Genomic DNA, 18,666 nt, shown 5'->3' with positions numbered 1-18,666 from the left:
GTAACCTGAGCAGACTGCATGGCGGCCAAACCCCTCTGTGCTGATGACTCTCACATGCAGGAAAACAGACTGCCAATTTTAACTGATACTGGAGACTCCATGAATGCTAATTATTTACAACGTCCATGTTGGATTGTCTGAAGCAGTGGACTTAGAATCAAAGTGCTTGAGCGAACAGACATAAATTAAAGTTTACAAAAGTTATAAACATTAGGTTAACATTTACAGAAAAAAATAAAATAATTTGAATAAAAAAAAAACTATTTATACAATATCAAAGATTATTTCGACTACAACAATAAAACTGTTGACTTATTGATTAAAAATGACTTCATGACTCTATAGATGCTTGTGTTTTTTTTTTCCCCCCCTGGAGTCTCTACTTTGGGCTATTACTGTACATAAATTGTTCCCAAAGTGCAAAACCAATTAAATGTACAGCCCTGAATATAACAAAATATTGAGATTCATTGAGGCAAAATGCCATCATAAATAATCTAAGCTAAGGTAGTATTATATTCCAGTGTGCTAATTATTGTGACATATTAACAGCTCAAGTTCTCGAAAAAATTGGATTAATGGGATTAAAGGATTCTATCTAAACACCTCATATTAATCATATTAATCATGTTTCCCTCTGCTTCGATTTTCCATTAGGATTAAAGCTCTGCATGCAGAGGGAAAAGAATGAAGCTTGGACGACTTGTTCGTTATTTAGAAATCTACAAAAAAAAATGTATTACAGATATTTTTAGCAACTGAAGACAAGACTATTCTATACAAATATTGATAATAATTAATAATGACTACAACATCAATTTGTAAAATGTGTGTTTCTGGTTTTGTTCTCTCTTGTCAAGTAACAAGCACAGAAACCAACACAAAAAAAGTCAACAAACATCAAGCTAAAGACATTAGGAACAAGATAGTTAAGATTGTAGTGGATATGTCATTGAGTGATTTATCACAGACCCAGCTCCAGACTATTATTATGACTACTATAGACTATTATGTTGACAGTCTGTGTTGAAAATATTGCTAAAAATGTGTATGACTAGAAGAATCTGCAGAGAAATTGACAGAATGTGGTTCCTGCTAATGCATGGATTCTGACACCTTTCTATCATAGACAGTGTTTCAGCAGTTTGTGCTACTATAGATCTACTGTGGAATTGGGATCGGAACAGACAGGCTAGACGGTGTAGCCTTTGCTCCACACCATAGCACGGACCAGACAGGCTAGACGGTGTAGCCTTTGCTCCACACCATAGCACGGACCAGACAGGCTAGACGGTGTAGCCTTTGCTCCACACCATAGCACGGACCAGACAGGCTAGACGGTGTAGCCTTTGCTCCACACCATAGCACGGACCAGACAGGCTAGACGGTGTAGCCTTTGCTCCACACCATAGCACGGACCAGACAGGCTAGACGGTGTAGCCTTTGCTCCACACCATAGCACGGACCAGACAGGCTAGACGGTGTAGCCTTTGCTCCACACCATAGCACGGACCAGATAGGCTAGACGGTGTAGCCTTTGCTCCACACCATAGCACGGACCAGACAGGCTAGACGGTGTAGCCTTTGCTCCACACCATAGCACGGACCAGACAGGCTAGACGGTGTAGCCTTTGCTCCACACCATAGCACGGTTGTTCTTCATAGAAGCACATTTGATAGGTCCTAACCACTACACACCATGGACACACCGAAAGTGACGTGACATACAGCTAAGTATGGTGACCCATACTCAGAATTTGTTCTCTGCATTTAACCCATCCAAGGTGCACACACACAGCAGTGAACACACACACACACACACACACACACACACACACACACACACACACACACACACACCGTGAACACACACATGGAGCAATGGGCAGCCATTTATGCTGCGGCACCCGGGAAGCAGTTGCGGGGGGTTCGGTGCCTTGCTCAAGGGCACCTCAGTCTTGGTATTGCCGGCCCGAGACTCAAACCCACAACCTTAGGGTTAGGAGTCGAACTCTCTAGGCCACGACTTCCCCCGCTCTCTAACCATCAGGCCACCTCCCAAAAGACCTCCTGAAAATAAAACCTGAAAAAAACAACAACAACATTTGCACATGTTTGGGTGCAGGTTGTGTTGGTGGGTCAGTCAGTCAATCCGTCTGTCTGTCTGTCTGTCTGTCTGTCTGTCTGTCTGTCTGTCTTATTTATCCATCTATCTATTGCTGAGTAATTTATCCCACGTCTTTGTTATGAGATAACCAACATTATTCGCTTCATATGTCAGTTATTTATGTTACGGCTGATCGCACCACAGACATGAAAATTGTAATGGGTTTGAAGTATAAAATATCAGTGTAAGTGTCGCTTTATATTCAGGTTCCCTTAACTGACCTTAAATAATGTCGTGAACTTCACAATTAGTAAAGATATCATTACATTACATTATACAACTTACAGCCAAAAGTTGGTAGAACTTGACCATCCCCATCCCAGATTTAGTCCCATCTGATAACCTTCACTCTTCTGGGAAGGATTCGTGATTAGTAAGATCAATCTCTGGTGTTGGACCAGAAGATCAGGGAAACATTTAGCATTCCAGTTCATTCCAAAGATGTTAAGTGGGGTTGAGGTCAAGGAACTCTTTGAGTTCTAGTGAACGAAAACTTTAACGCTACAGTACAGCATACAAAGTCATTGTATTAAATAAACCAAATATACACCATAAATGACCATCACTGAGAAAATGAATATGCTTTGGTTGAATACATTTTAATATTGACACCTTATAATGTGTCACATTTATGGTATGGTATTGCTAACAGTCTATAACAGGAACCTTAATATAAAATCTTATAACTTTGTTGTTTATTAACAACAAAAGCTTGGAAATAATTGGGAAGGAAAAAAAAAATCTGACAGTTTACTCAGATGTCCATGCAGTGTTGAGTTGCCTTAATGATACTGTTCAACTAATGATACACATGTTCTTGTGTCTAAAAAAATACCTTAAGGGTTTTGTGGTTTATTTCAACCGAAGCCCACCAACGAGGGTAACAAAGAATACTTGCATGTCATCATGCAAATTAGAACGATTACTTTCTGCTCATTGAATTTCGTTTGCCTAATAGAATATAAAAAGACAATTAAAAAGTCTGTATTATGATTTCCGAGGGAATCGTTTCTCCAGGAATCGCATGACCTGATTAGCAGGATCAATCTCGTACCGAACACGAGCACATTTCACAGCTGTAATCTGGCTGTGCTGTAGAGTTTGGCTGACATTGTTTCCTTTTCTTCATTCGAAGATGTTTGATTAATCGGAGATGGCAAATCCTCTTCAAAAGATTACAGAAGTCAGTCATAAAAGAAGAAGGAAAAACGTGCCAGTTTAAATGCCACCTTGTTGTCTTGGCAACAGGGGGGAGTGCTGTCGAGAGAGTTGACAGTAATTTCTGTTGGGTCACAGAATACGGGAGGTGTCAATGGCTGTATCAGAGACCAGACACATATTTGCATGAGCTTAAAAAATGAATAGAGCTGTCTTCTGGCTTTGAATGTTATTCCTGCATCTTCAGCTCGTTTTGAATCGTTCTCATTTTGGATTCTGTCACATTTTGTCAGAAAGAAAGCAAAGGACGATTTTCCATATATTGTCTAGTCTCATCTGTGTAAGATTAGAGGCAATATGTGCAGTTTTATGCAGTTTATACCTCACACGCGGTGAAGTACACAAGTGATCATGTAAATAATACACAATTATGCATTTGAATCAGTGAATCATTCTCTGATTTGATTCACTGATTCAAATGCATAATTGTGTATTATTTACATGATCACTTGTGTACTTCAAATATGAATAAAAAAAAAAGTGAATCAAATCAGAGAATGATTCACTGATTCAAATGCATACCATTAACATAACTAACTTTTGAACTGAATTACTGATTCAGTTGCATACCAATAACATCATTGAATCAAAATAAGAACTGATTCACTGATTCAGAGGTATACCAATAACATCATTGAATCAAAATAAGAACTGATTCACTGATTCAGAGGTATACCAATAACATCATTGAATCAATATAAGAACCGATTCACTAATACAGAGTTATACCGATAACATCATTGAATCAATCTAAGAACTGATTCACTGATTCAGAAGTATACCAATAATATCATTGTTTTAATCTGAGAACTGATTCACTGACTCAAATACATACTGACTCATCATTAAATTAATCTGTGTCTTGATTCACTGATTCAAATCCTTTGCTATAGGATGACAAATGAAGAGGATGTCGTCCATTTCAATAGAATTGACAATAATAATACAGTGCTAGATGACAGATTACAGTTCATCAGCATGATCACATGTAAATAGATACATAAACATTTTATAGAGCTCTGCATTCAGTTTTTGTCTGGATGCATTGAGGATGAACATGTCTTTGGTGTTCGTCGCTTTTGGAGCTACACAGAGGAACAGATGAACATAAAAAAAAACACAGATGGAATAATATTGCCAAAATGACAGTCAGAGTTAAAAATGAATCAACACCTCACTGATGCTGAATGGCATTTGTATGGATAATGATCTAAAAAATAAAAATTTTTCCAACTTTGGACAGATGAACCACGTCCAAGTCAGAAATACGGCTGATGAGAATGAAGCAACAGCATCATCATCAGGGAGTTTGTTCATAGTGCTTTGTAAATGGGGAGGATCAGAAGCTGCCCTGAAGCTAAATGATGATGTTTTTGTTATTATAAAAGAGACAGGCATATGGAGTTCATCGCGGCTCATTGTGCACGTCTAAGAGGACTCACAGTTATGTTGCATTCTGTAGAAAAATATAATGTCTGGGGGAAAAAAAAATGAGAAAAAAAATGAGAGAAAAATAACAAAAATGTCTGCAGTTCTCTGTTCACGCCACAGGAGGCCATTTCAGGTGGGTCAGGAAAAAACACAGCTGATACCTTTTCTCGTTCACGTTAATGACGTCTCTACTATGTACGACAGCCGAAGCACCATTAACCTCCGACACAGAGCAGTGAACACTAACGACATTCGTGATTTTGTGCGAGGCACAGCTCTAGCTGAGCACAGTGGCATCCGGACACCACCCATAGACAAGTGAACAATAACACAAATGAAATGATGAAGAGCTCTATTTCTCTACAAATCCTCATGTGTTAACAGCATTTTGTATCTTTTTCCGGTTGCAGGATTGCCAAACATACACACAAGACTGAATCTGTAAAGCACAGAATAAAATCTGTGTAGTTACTTAAAATAATCAGCAGACAATATTGTATGTGCAGTTTTATGCACTTTATATCTCACATGTAGAGAAGTGATGCACAAGTGATCATGTAAATAATACAAAATGATGCATTTATAAAAATATATACCAGTAACATAACTAAATCAATTTGTGAATTCATTCACTGATTCAGTGATACCTGATTCAGTGATTACTCTATTTTGATTCAGTGATGTTTTTGGTATACCTCTGATTCAGTGATTCAGAGGTATACCAAAAACATCACTGAATCAAAATAGAGTAAGAACTGATTCACTGATTCAGATGTATACAGTACCAATGACATTATTGAATCAATATAAGAACTGATTCACTGATTCGGAGCTATACCAGGGTTTGCCAAACCTGCACACAAGACTGGTTCTTTAAAACACAGAATAAAATCTGGAGGTCACACCTCCAGGGTAGGGGGTTCGATTCCCGCCTCCACCTTGTGTATGTGGAGTTTGCATGTTCTCCCCGTGCCTCGGGGGTTTCCTCCAGGCACTCCGGTTCCCTCCCCAGGTCCAAAGACATGCATGGTAGGTTGATTGGCATCTCTGGAAAATTGTCCGTAGTGTGTGAGTGAATGAGAGTGTGTGTGTGCCCAGCGATGGGTTGGCACTCCGTTCAGGGTGTATCCTGCCTTGATGCCCGATGACGCCTGAGATAGGCACAGGCTCCCCGTGACCTGAGAAGTTCGGATAAGCGGTAGAAAATGAATGAATGAATGAATGAATGAATGAATGAATGAATGAATGAATGAATAAATGCAACCATTTTAATTCTATTTTCATTGAAGTTTTTTTCTACGGTAACAATTTTTCGCTATTTTTTAAATAAAATTTTTATTACACAGCTTGACATCTTCTGGAGAGAACATGAAGTGTACTTTATATTTACCAAACTATTACAAAGCACTGACACTGGAGACTCCTCCCTTATATGTTCAGTAAAAAATCTTCTTACAGAAAACACGAGCATAGAATCAATTATATATATATATATATATATATATATATATATATATATATATATATATATATATATATATATATATATATTTACATGAAAATGAGCAATTACAGCAAGCGTATTAATATAAAGCTTGCTGATAAATTAACATTTTCCTAACCAATCAGATTTGAGAATGTAGTCTAGAAGAAGACATAGTATGTACTGTATATGCTATAAATATCTATGCTGTATGTTGTGCTATAAGTGCTATGGAAATTGAGCAGAAGTTTCTACTTACTCAACACAAACCATTTCCTTTTCACAGCTCTGTGCTTACTGCCCAATATGGTCCTCCATTACACCTCTTAACAGTACCATAATAGAGCCTTATGTATTGAAACCTCACCCCTGGCAGAGAACACTTTCCCCTCATCACTCCTTCTGTCTCGGCAGAACAAGAGGTTATGCGTCTTAGCCCCGACACGGATAGAGCCGGAGGCTCAGCAGCCTCTCTGGACGACAGAACACATTCGCCTCCTGACGTTTCCATTAAACAGCTCAGCTTGTTTGTTGACAAGGGAAAAGCAGGTGAGAGGTAGAACATGAAACCTCTCTGTAAAGGTGCAGCCTCAGATCATGAGCTCTTTTGCTCATGGTGGCAGAGTGGAACGCTGATTCTTACTCAAGGATGCCTCAGGTATGATCTCAATTGCTATAGCAACAATAATATAAACCTTAGTTGCAACTGAGTTCATCTTCAACCACATGATACTCCGTATTTCAAACATAGCAGTACCTGAGAACATAAACTATGACTAGTAAGATTTCTAGCAAGGAATAAACCATGACAATGCGGTGCTGTTATTTAAAAAAAAAAACTATAGTGATTGATTCATTAATTTCCAATTCCAGTACATTCCAAACTGTTTATTATTTTCATACCACAGCAACACTCTCACTCACTCTCTCATTTTCTACCGCTTATCCGAACTACCTCACTATCACTATCTCAGGCGTCATCGGGCATCAAGGCAGGATACACCCTGGACAGAGTGCCAACCCATCACAGGGCACACACACACTCTCTCATTCACTCACACACTCACACACTACGGACAATTTTCCAGAGATGCCAATCAACCTACCATGCGTGTTTTTGGACCGGGGGAGGAAACCGGAGTACAAGGAGGAAATCCCCGAGGCACGGGGAGAACATGCAAGCTCCACACACACAAGGCGGAGGCGGGAATCGAACCACCAACCCTGGAGGTGTGAGGCGAACATGTTAACCACTAAGCCACCGTGCACCCCCCCCCCACTTAAAATTAATTTATTTATTAAAAAAAAAAACATTTACTTTATAACAGGAAAGTTACTTCCTGTTATCACTTCCTGTTATCAGCTTAAATCGAGTCTGTCATCGTCAAGATATCTGAAAACCTAAACTTCCATTTCTGGATGTTACTAAATACTGACACTGGAGACTCCCTCCAGATACACTGTTTTATTCCATTTTTATTGTTTGTGGGTAAAATGTAGCCACAGTTACATAAAACGCACATAAATAAAGATCAATTGAATTTAGAGATAAAGAAAGTATTATACTAAGCATTTCTAGAAGGAGTCTCCAGTGTCAGTGCTTTATAACTGTGCTTTTGTTGTTGTTGCTCATACCAAGCTCCAAAATTACTTTTTTTTTTTTGTTTGTTATTAAGTGAAAGAAAAAGTTCTGGAATTAATGTAAATGATCAAATGTAAGTGATAATATAAAAGCGAATATAAATGGATTAAAAAAATTTTTCTCACACACACACACACACACACACACACACACACACACACACACACACACACACACACACACACACACACACACACAAAAAAAAAAAACCCTGGATTTACAGAATGCTGTCTTCATCACATCCTGCTTTACCTTGTTTCAGAAAAAAACACATTGCTTCGCCTGCAGCAGACAGCTCACCGGTGTGTTCTTTGATTTCTAAAGATTTATGCCAGCTAAATGCTTGCGCCTCCACTCGTCACCCTCCTTCCCTCCTTAGTTCTTTTACCTGTTTACTGACAGCACCGATGGAGGGAGGGAGCGATTATTGGGGGAGCTGATGTAGCTTGCCAGCCAGGTACCACGACAGTGATGGATGAAGCCTGGCCTTCTCTTCTCCTTCTCACTTGCTGACTGGGCCACATGCCTTATTCATGAGATTTGGGGCAGGAAAGAGATGCCAAAAGGTTTAAGAATATATTAAAGAAGTCTGTGAGATGTCAACCAAGTTGTCAAGTGGCGTTAAGCAAAGATACTACATTGCATCCACATGCTTGGGTGATGCCTTCTTGTTTCTTTTAAACATTGTTATTAATCCTGTCGTATAGGACTAGCGCTGATCATACAGGAGTGAAATAAACCTTCTGTGAAGGTACTAAGTAAAGACATATGTTCATCTGAAACATTTCCATTTCAAGGGTATCTGATATTTGACCCATAAGAAATTTTTCCCAATAATTTGACTCAAACCTTTGATTTGGCAGCAACCATCACAAAATCTCAAATAGATACAGATGACTGTAGTGACATTTTTTACTGTTTTTCCATCCTGCAAATTCACTTAACTTTTTCTCTCAAGGCTCTTAATAAAAGTGATGGTCAGCAGTGCTGCATGGATTCACTTCAGAATTCTATTTCAGTCAAAAGTCAGAGGTGACTAAACAGTTTACCACTTTCCCTCGAGGTAAGAATTTATCTGCTATCCAAACAACACAAAAAAGACATAAAAAGCTTAGAATGCTTGAAAAATAAATGTCTTGAATAGAATTTTTTTCCAGACCCTAACCAACCATACAGACCACCAGAAGTTTAGATCTAATCTTAGCCCCCCAAGCCTACCCAATAATTGTCTTGGGCTCTGATTTGACTCTGGATTACAGCTAAAGTTTTTGTATGGCTGGGTTTCATGATGCTGGAGAACTAGTGAGTGAACACCCAAGTAAACAACCAGCTACTTACAGGTCCTTTCTGACATGAACTGGATGTATTAAAACACTAAACTGTGCATAACAGGAGATCTCCACGACCAAGATTAGTAGAATGTGAACCAGAGTTGTTTTTCTTTCTACTGAGTAAGATGTAAATATACAGTGCAGGAAATGACAAGCTGTTAACAAGAGAGATGGAAATAAATTCACCTACTTCATAATGGACTTAAATGAAGACAGTGTAGATGAAGTGCAGACACATCGCGTTCCTTACACAACTTGCATTTAATTAGTTAGGCAAGATCTGTTTAATGCAACCTATAGGAACTTTAAGGAATGGGGCCATCCTAAATAGAAACAATTGTTGGAAAAGGTTTGGCTTACTACAGAATACCTGATGTGGCCTAATCAATCAAGCAAATAATCAACCAAAGACCCAAACTACTGACTAACCAATAAACCAACCAACCAACCAACCAACCAACAAAACAAACAGAATGACAGATCAACCAATCAACCAAACATAAAACTGGCCAATAAACCAACCAAACAATGAGCTAAACAATGAACTAACCAACTGACAGACCAAAGAAACAAAACATCTAGCCAATTACCCAATCAACCACCAACAACCAGTAGACAAAATGCTATCCATCCAACCAGTCAACCAGTAAACCACCAAACAACCAACAAATAAGTCACCTAACTGACTATTCAACCAACTAACGAGTCAGATATAAATAAATATATTTTTAAGTGTGCTCAAATGTAAAAAATAAATATATACAGTAAAAATAAATAAATATAGCCTACTGTATATACATATCTAATGTGCATATCTGATTTCTTTTTGATATTTCTTGATTTGTTTCTTTTTTTTTCATTTCTTTATTAATTTGTTATTGAGTCCATTATCTAATTTATTAAAAAAACATTTTTTGGCTACACTTGATTTGTTGAGAGTGCTGTAATTTTAAATTGTAAATTTTAGTGAAGAGCTTTTGTTTACATTATTTGTGGAGTCATATATTCACATACTCAGCTCGTAAAAAGCACGGTATTAACTTTGGGTCCGTCAGATTTGTGGTGCGCCAGGAAACTAAACAAACCTGTAGACGCAGTCACAATTGACATAAACAAGTTATATGTGATACTGCTGTTTTGGAGATGAATACATGGTGGGCTTGAAAGGCAGTCAAAAAAAATCTGACAGCCCATTTATCAAATCCTGCTTTTCTAGATTTTGTATTCAGTGTTTATGGAAACAAATTAGTTAGTAACCAAAAAAAAAACAAGAGACACCTATTCAACCTAAGAAAAACAAGGTCTGGCTTATCAGTTTAATAAAAAATAAATGGACATGTTTAAGCATTTGCTTTACAAACAGCAGACATGCTGAATGTTCACAAGGAAGAAAAAAAACGTCGATAATACAGACAGAATTCACGCTTCAGAAAGGAGTCAAAAATAAAAGGGCTCAACATTTATTCACTTCTTCTGTATATGAAGGTTTGCTTATTGCTCTTAAAATGAATAGAATGTATAACTTTATGAAAGATCAGCAACTCCTTTATCATGACATGTTTCGTGCCATTCTGAAACTCGGCTATCGACTGCAGATAAAATTGCTAATTGCACTGCAGATGGCTTCATAAAATACGTATTTACACTCATCCATAAATTGACAGATGGTGTGAGAGAATTGTAAATTATACACCAATGGTATTGTTACCGGGTTAAGACTGACCTATGCTCCGGGCTGAGAGCAGTACAACAAGACAAATACCACTGGCGTTACTACCATATGGCATATTTTTCATAAAACGGGGAAAATAAAGCATATGGGATAAAAAGAAATGTCAGAAGTCTTAAACCCTCATTTATAAAAAGTAACATTCAACTTCACCAAATACCTGAACTGCTTAGAAGCCCAAAGTGCAAATCGTTTGAGTTTTGTAGCCTGAAGAGCCAATAGAATCCCTGAATCTTGTGAAAAAATAATCATAGTTGTCATAAGTTAGACCTATTATTGCAAAATACTGCTGTGTTTTTGTTTGATGAGTTTAAAATGGAACCTCAGGAGAAAAACATTACACAGGTTCAGAAAACTGGCTTTTGTTTGTCTTTACATGGCTAATCATTTTTAAGGAACTCTGCTAACATGCTAAGACCTTAATATTACCTCAGCTTAGGGATTATAAGAAAAAGGGACATTGACTGCACTTGTGAGCATTCTTATAAATCATTATGTGCAGGATTTGGTGTGTTTATAGCGTTATAATATAATGTGCTTGAAAGTACTGTCATGACAACCCTTGCTAATGCTAACACGCTAACGCACCATAGCATGTATGTAGTTAACAGCAGATTTCTCAAGTGGTATTTACTTAAATCATTATCTTGATGTCTGTTTGTTTGTATTGTACTTAAATCAGTTTTTGTACTTTTCCAAAAGAGATGAAATTGATAGCAAGTAAACAAACGTAAACGAAGCTCGATCATTTTCTCGATCGCTAAGCAAACGTTTCCTATTCGTTTATGGATATTTCATTTATGTCTATGATGATTAAGGTTTTCTTAAGCTTTGCCTTAACAGGAATGCGAGTAGAATTCCTCTCTTGTTCAATATCGTGTCAAATCCGTGCCTCCGGCCATCATGACGTGTGTATTGTGTTCATTGGAAAGAGTCTTAACTTTAGGATTTATTAAGTGCTCATACGATGAAAAAGGAGGGAAACCGCATGCTTTTAGCTTCTATTCTTTTCTGCTACAATACCTGGTCGATACGTTTGAGCTTTGCTGCATGGACTCCATGGTAGTTTGGGGCTTTTAGTGCTATGTAACCCAGCAGGAACACTGAACACTTATCCAGAGCCATGTCATTGCTAATTACATTCAGCTGAATGACCAATAAAAAACGATAAAACAGCCTCGATTAGGAATAAAGCATTCACAAGCTGTCGCTAATTACTCTGCTACTGTAATACCGTTATTGTGAAATGTATTGTGCTGATTGAAATGTCAGAAGAAATAGCTTAAACTGTTTTTTTCCAAACCCTGATTAATTTCTCTGTGTGAGATGATGAACTGGTGCAGACGCTGACGTTGATCAATGTTTGAGGCTTCAGGTGACGAAAAGAGGAATGCCAGAGCAATAGAGATGGGCTAGTTGGCAAATACGTGTCAGTTTTTGGGATTGAGGGATGTTTGGTGGAAAAAAGAGAGCAAGCGAGAGAGAGAGAGAAAAAGAGAGAGAGAGAGAGAGAGAGAGAGAGAGAGAGAGAGAGAGAGAGAGAGAGAGAGACTGCTGGCAGTTGGAGTGCGGAGTTTAGTGTGGCGTGTATGCAATCCGTCTGGGGAATAGTGGAGCTTTAAAGCGTAACGCCTTTACTGAGAGTGGCTGAGAGCGTTTCTGGGCTTTCGGGCCGTTTCCATCCTGTTTATGATTTCACAAGCATGGAACCCATTACACATCCTTTACGCGCTCTGATCCGCACTCGCCGCTCCCAAACCCTCCCGAAATCTCTGGAAAGAAAGCAATTTGTTTTCAGTGTGGTGATGGCAGCCAGTTGCCACCTCCTTTCCTCTGCTTATACTGTATGCTGAAAACGCACACAGAACTGCCTGCCATGATGCCTACAGAGTTCAATCATGATCAAATTTTCTTTCTTTCTTTCTTTCTTTCTTTCTTTCTTTCTTTCTTTCTTTCTTTCTTTCTTTCTTTCTAGTTTTTCTAATTTTTTTTTGTATTCATTTATTTATATAGTATTAGTTTCACTGATTGCTGTAGAATTTAAATAGTTTCAACTTACTTGCATTGATGATTTTTACATGACGGTAGAAAGGCTTGGGTGGCCAAGCTTCGATTAGTTTATTGCTTAAAAAAATGAACCGACTTTTTGTGCTGTCGCATTGTAGATTCGATGTATATGTCAGCAGCAAAAATAAATAAATAAAAAATCAAATTAAAGTCAAATTAAAAAAGAAGTAAAATAAATAAAAAGCTAAATAAAAGTAAATAGGCAAGTAAATAAAGAAACAAACAAACAAATAGTTAAATAGTAAATAGATAATAGATAGATATGTCTTAAATGATTTTTAAATTTATGTTTAGCATTCCCAGACCAAACAATCTCATGGTGGTCCAGTTGTAGGAACTCATGCTCTAGTTGCCACGGCATGGGTTCGAGTCCCGACTCTCCGTGCCGGTCCCAAGCCTGGATAAAAATGTGAGGGTTACATCAGGAAAGGCAACCGGTATAAAACCTGGCCCAAATCTAATATACAGACCAGATGATCCACTGTGGTGACCATAAACAAGGAGCAGCTGAAAGACCAACAAAAAACATTCCCATAACAAACAAGAAAAGGTTTTATATTCCCAAAACGGATAAAATAACATAAAAATGATTTAAAATGGATAGATTTTCCTTCCCAGTCACTTAACTAATTAATAATTAATTTAACCTGTATTATACAGAGTAACCACAAGCCATGAGCAAAGCTTTGTGCAAAGTCTTACAGCTTTTAGCCTTGTCATGGCCACATATACACCACTACTCATACTACAACACAGTGTGAAAGAGGATTTTTAAAAATTGCTGAAATCCAACACTGGCTGTGTTGAATGAGACATTTTGTTGCATCCTCTGAAGAAACAAAGAAACAGAATGAATCCCTTATAAACTACTAATTCAGCTAAGGAGGGCTTTCTGTTGCTGCCAGTAGATGGAGCAAACATGTTTCCACTGTTTGTGTGTGCGTGTGTGTGCGTGTGTGTGTGTGTGTGTGTGTGTGTGTGTGTGTGTGTGTGTGTGTGTGTGTGTGTGTGTGTGTGTGTAGTAATTAAAATGTCTTGTGTTGTTTCGGTGAATACTGACTAGCCAGGTAACTGGCAGAGTGAATGTGTGGAGGAAGGGAGGGTTAGTCACAGGGAAAGAATACGTGAACGAGTTTGCCAGGATCCTGATGGTTTTGTCCAGTCTGCATTGTTCTCTCTCTATTTTTTTTTTTTTTTTACCTGCTAAGCACCGACCTGTGAGGACAATCATATAAAATCCCATAAAAACAAATCTAGCCAAGCCTGGCTCAGCACTCCACTACACAAATGTGTTTATTCAGAGGCGGAAAGTGGATGACAAATATCCCTCTCCGGCGGTGCTGCTGTATGAATCCAACTGCTGACATGGTGCGTTCATGCCGAAGCGGTCCAAAAAGTTTGTTTGTGTGGTTTAATTCATTTCTGATACCATAGAAACTCCTGTGTATAAAAGTAATGTTCATCAACAAGTGCTGAATTTTCACTTATTTATCTGCTGCAAAGTACCAAGTAGCATCTTCAAGACTGTCACAAAGTATGTAATATCACCATGGCAACACCCACATCCCTATATGTCTCAGTGTGAGATAATCTCCTCCTCTATATATAATATTAACATGTAATGTGCATTACAAAGTGAACTGTAACATTAACCCTAACCCTAACCCTAACCCTACACAATGATGATCTCTTCTAAGGAGCTAAAATGTTTATATTAAAAGGAAAGTCCTTTAGTAACCCAAAATCCAGTTAAAAATCTAAGGCCTTCATTGCTGCTTTCGTAACTAATCTGCGCCAGGAATTTTAAAGTCCAGGAAGAGAAATAAATACAGCACCAATCCAGTGTTAATGGAGACTGTACTTACTGTAGTATGCCAAGTATTGACTTAAAAAACAACAACAACAACATCAACAACTAATTCACAGCTTTTTTTTTGTAATAACTCCATCAACAACAAAATCCAGTCAATGGCAAAATGGCACTAAAATAAGCCAGCATAGAGAAATCAATGAAAGATTATGACTTTCAGAGCGTTAGAGCAATTTGATGAAACACTCAGCTGCCATATTAATAGAAACATCTACACAGTAAATATCCAACCGGCTAAGCAGCAGCATAATGTAAACATTAGATTGGTTCTTGATGCCAGAGAGGCAGGGCTCAGGAAAAGTCTTGACCCAGTTTCCAAAAAAGCAAAAACAAATCCAAGAAGCAGTGGTCCAGAGCTCAGAAGACAGCCACCAAGCTGGTTCGAGCTAACAGGAAGGCTTCGGTAACCACTCTTTACCACTGTGGTGAACAGAACAGACCACATAAGTTCCCTCTAATATACAAGAAAGCCTCAGTAACTCAAATTATCACTCTACAACAGTGGTGAGCAGAAAAGCATCTCAGAACCACAACAAGCCTTTCCATAAACATCATACCATACATATGGTAGCCCTCGTCTAGTAGTCAGAACAATGTTTAGTCATAAAACTCAACGCATCTGGTTTTCGACTTCAGGAAAGCAGCAACTTGAACTCTCTGAACTTGAACTCCTCCTGACAGATGTGCTACCACAGCAAGACCACATCAGCTTCTACCCCTATACAATAAGGCTTCAGTAATTCAAAGCAACTATGGTGAGCAGAAAAGCATCTCAGAACACCAAGCGGCAGGATCTTCACCAGGAATCTGAAAATACAGTGAGGTGAGGATCATAATTTAGCTTCATTAGCATGAATCCACGCTCCACAGTGAAGGGAGTGTAATGGTGTAGGGAATGAATTCTTGCCACAATTTGGGCCTGTTAATACCAATCAATCATCACTTGTATGCCACAGTGTATGGTATAGTTTCTGACCATGTCCATCTCGTCATGGCCACAATTTCCCTGTGTTGTACTGTATAAAATACTAGAAAGCAATACTTGAGTAAAAGTACAAATATCGTACTACAAAAAGACTTTGGTAGAAGTGAAAGTCTTAAAGTATCTGATATATATTGTACTTACTGTAAGTAGCAATAGTAATTTTCTGATATTTAATGTACTTAAGTATTTGAAGTAAAAGTAAAAAGTAAAATTTCAGTGATTTTGGTAGGCATAATCATTCATTTCGATGTACAGAAACATTTCTTTCAAATACGGCCACGTCGGGGTGGTCGTCTACGACAGGGGTAACCAACCCGCGGCTCCCGAGCCGCATGCAGCTCTTTGCCCGGTTTCATGCGGCTCTTACTTTCATATCGCAGTTTGTATTTGTGTCTTTTTATTGTGCGTGTTCGCTTCGCTTGAGTTTAATAAATTATTTTCGTCAAACGCGCATGTCAGTGGGATGAAAATACCTCAAGGTTTCCCAGTAGGAGCAAGATCATTTGAGTAAACAAGTTGTGTCAAGTTTGCTCTCAAAATGGCAGGAAAAAAGGTGATGTTCATGTGTGCCCATGTGTATGATGTGGCTCGTTGTGGTAACACAGTAAGAAATGTAGCTCTCGGTCTCTGACTGGTTGGCCACCCCTGCTCTACGATAACGGGAGGTCCTCCAGTAGGTGCTTCAATGGCAGTTTCAGTTGTGCTTCTGCCTCCTTTTGGCAACATTACGCTGAAATAGAGCATGCCAAACCTCCCTTATTGCATTCGCACACATTTCTGCTAATTTTCTTTTGTAGTAACGAATAAAGAAGATGCTTAGTGGAAATATAACAGAGTAAAAGTATACATTTTATCTAGGAAATGTAGTGGAGTATAAGTGAAAGTTGACATAAATTTAAATAGCGAAGTAAAGTACAGATACGTGACATTTTTACTTAAGTACAGTAACGAGGGGGGGGGCACGGTGGCTTAGTGGTTAGCATGTTTGCCTCACACCTCCAGGGTTTGGGGTTCGATTCCCACCTCTGCCTTGTGTGTATGGAGTTTGCATGTTCTCCCCGTGCCTCGGGGGTTTCCTCCGGGTACTCCGGTTTCCTCCCCCAGGTCCAAAGACATGCATGGTAGGTTGATTGGCATCTCTGGAAGATTGTCCGTAGTGTGTGAGTGTGTGAGTGAATGAGAGTGTGTGTGTGCCCTGTGATGGGTTGGCACTCCGTCCAGGGTGTATCCTGCCTTGATGCCCGATGACGCCTGAGATAGGCACAGGCTCCCCGTGACCCGAGAAGTTCGGATAAGCGGTAGAAAATGAGTGAGAGTGAGAGTGAGTGAGTACAGTCACAAAGTATTTGTACTATGTTACATTACAACACTGCAATTTACCATCTTCTAATGGTTACCTACTTCATGATACTGGTTTCAGGAACATGACGATGATTAGTGGTCTTCACTGACCTTCCCAGGAGTCCGGATCTAAATCCAATAGTACACCTTTTGGGATGTGGTAGAACAGGAGATTTACAGCACCTGAAAAATGCAATCAGGTCAACCTGGACCAATGAATCTCAAAGGAAATTTTTCGAGCATCCTGAGCAATCCATGCCATGAAGACAAAGCTGCGGCTGGCCACAAAACCACATTTTTCTTCATTTCCTCCAAATTCTCCCACAGCAATAATAGATTTCACATTAGACAGACAGCATGGACAGAACAAGCACGTAATGAATTTCCATCTTGCAGGAAGCGTGCCACTGTAGTCCACTTATCGAGCGCATGGTTATGAAGAACGTCTTTAAGTTACGGCTCGGAGAATGACATATTCACAGCTTGATCTTGAGAGTTGGTCAACACGATCGTCTAGGGACAGCACGGCGGCATCTTGTTCATTAGTGTGGTCTATGACGCCACATTTTCATTAAATATGCTGGAAGCCAATACTCTCCCAGCTCTCATCGAGCAGACACGTGTAACCGAGATGATTCATTACGGAACTCATTACAGAATTGATCTTTTCACATCCGGGCTTGTTTTTATTTTTCCTGCCATCGTTTCACACTGATGCAATTGGTCTTATGACATGGGGAAGAGAAAAATGTTCTTGTCATAAAACTCAAAGCAACTGGTGCTCGTCCAACTCACTTGCATCGCTTGCTTGCTGGACTCCGGGGAAGCAAAGACTTGAACTGTGTGAACTTGAACTCCTTCTGGCTTTTTCATGAAGCAGAGATTTGCTGCTGACGGTCTCGCAGCTGTTCGGGCCCAAAGATTTTCTGACAGCTCTGCTCCATTACAAGTCTCATCCCAGACACAATCACAAACCAGTTTTCTAATTACTCGACCACTGGGCATTGCTAAAGCCAGCATTAATAGTTATGTAAACATTGAGCTGTGCTGTCAGTGTCCAGTGAAACCCTTTTCTCATCTCTCTATGCCCATAATCATGATGAATGGGAGTGTTTCGTACCTTAATAGAACCCTGGGAACGCTTCTATTTACATATTTTTTCTGCCCCTCCTCCTCCTCTCCTTCTCCATAAGATAATTGACCTGCTCGGTGACTCAAAGGTCAAACCGAATCAATGCTTGAATGAATTATTAATCAGCATTCCATTTGTTTAAAAAAGGATCAGATTGACTTTTATGCAATGTCAAATTGATCCACGCAGCACACACTTTAAACAAGAGAGAGGAAGACTGATTAGGTCCTGCTTTGCCCTCAATCCCCTCGGTCTCCAAAATAAAGTGAA

The sequence above is a fragment of the Tachysurus fulvidraco genome, chromosome 2, assembly GCF_022655615.1.
Source record: "Tachysurus fulvidraco isolate hzauxx_2018 chromosome 2, HZAU_PFXX_2.0, whole genome shotgun sequence".
NCBI lineage: Eukaryota > Metazoa > Chordata > Actinopteri > Siluriformes > Bagridae > Tachysurus > Tachysurus fulvidraco.
This window is presented reverse-complemented; position numbering follows the sequence as displayed.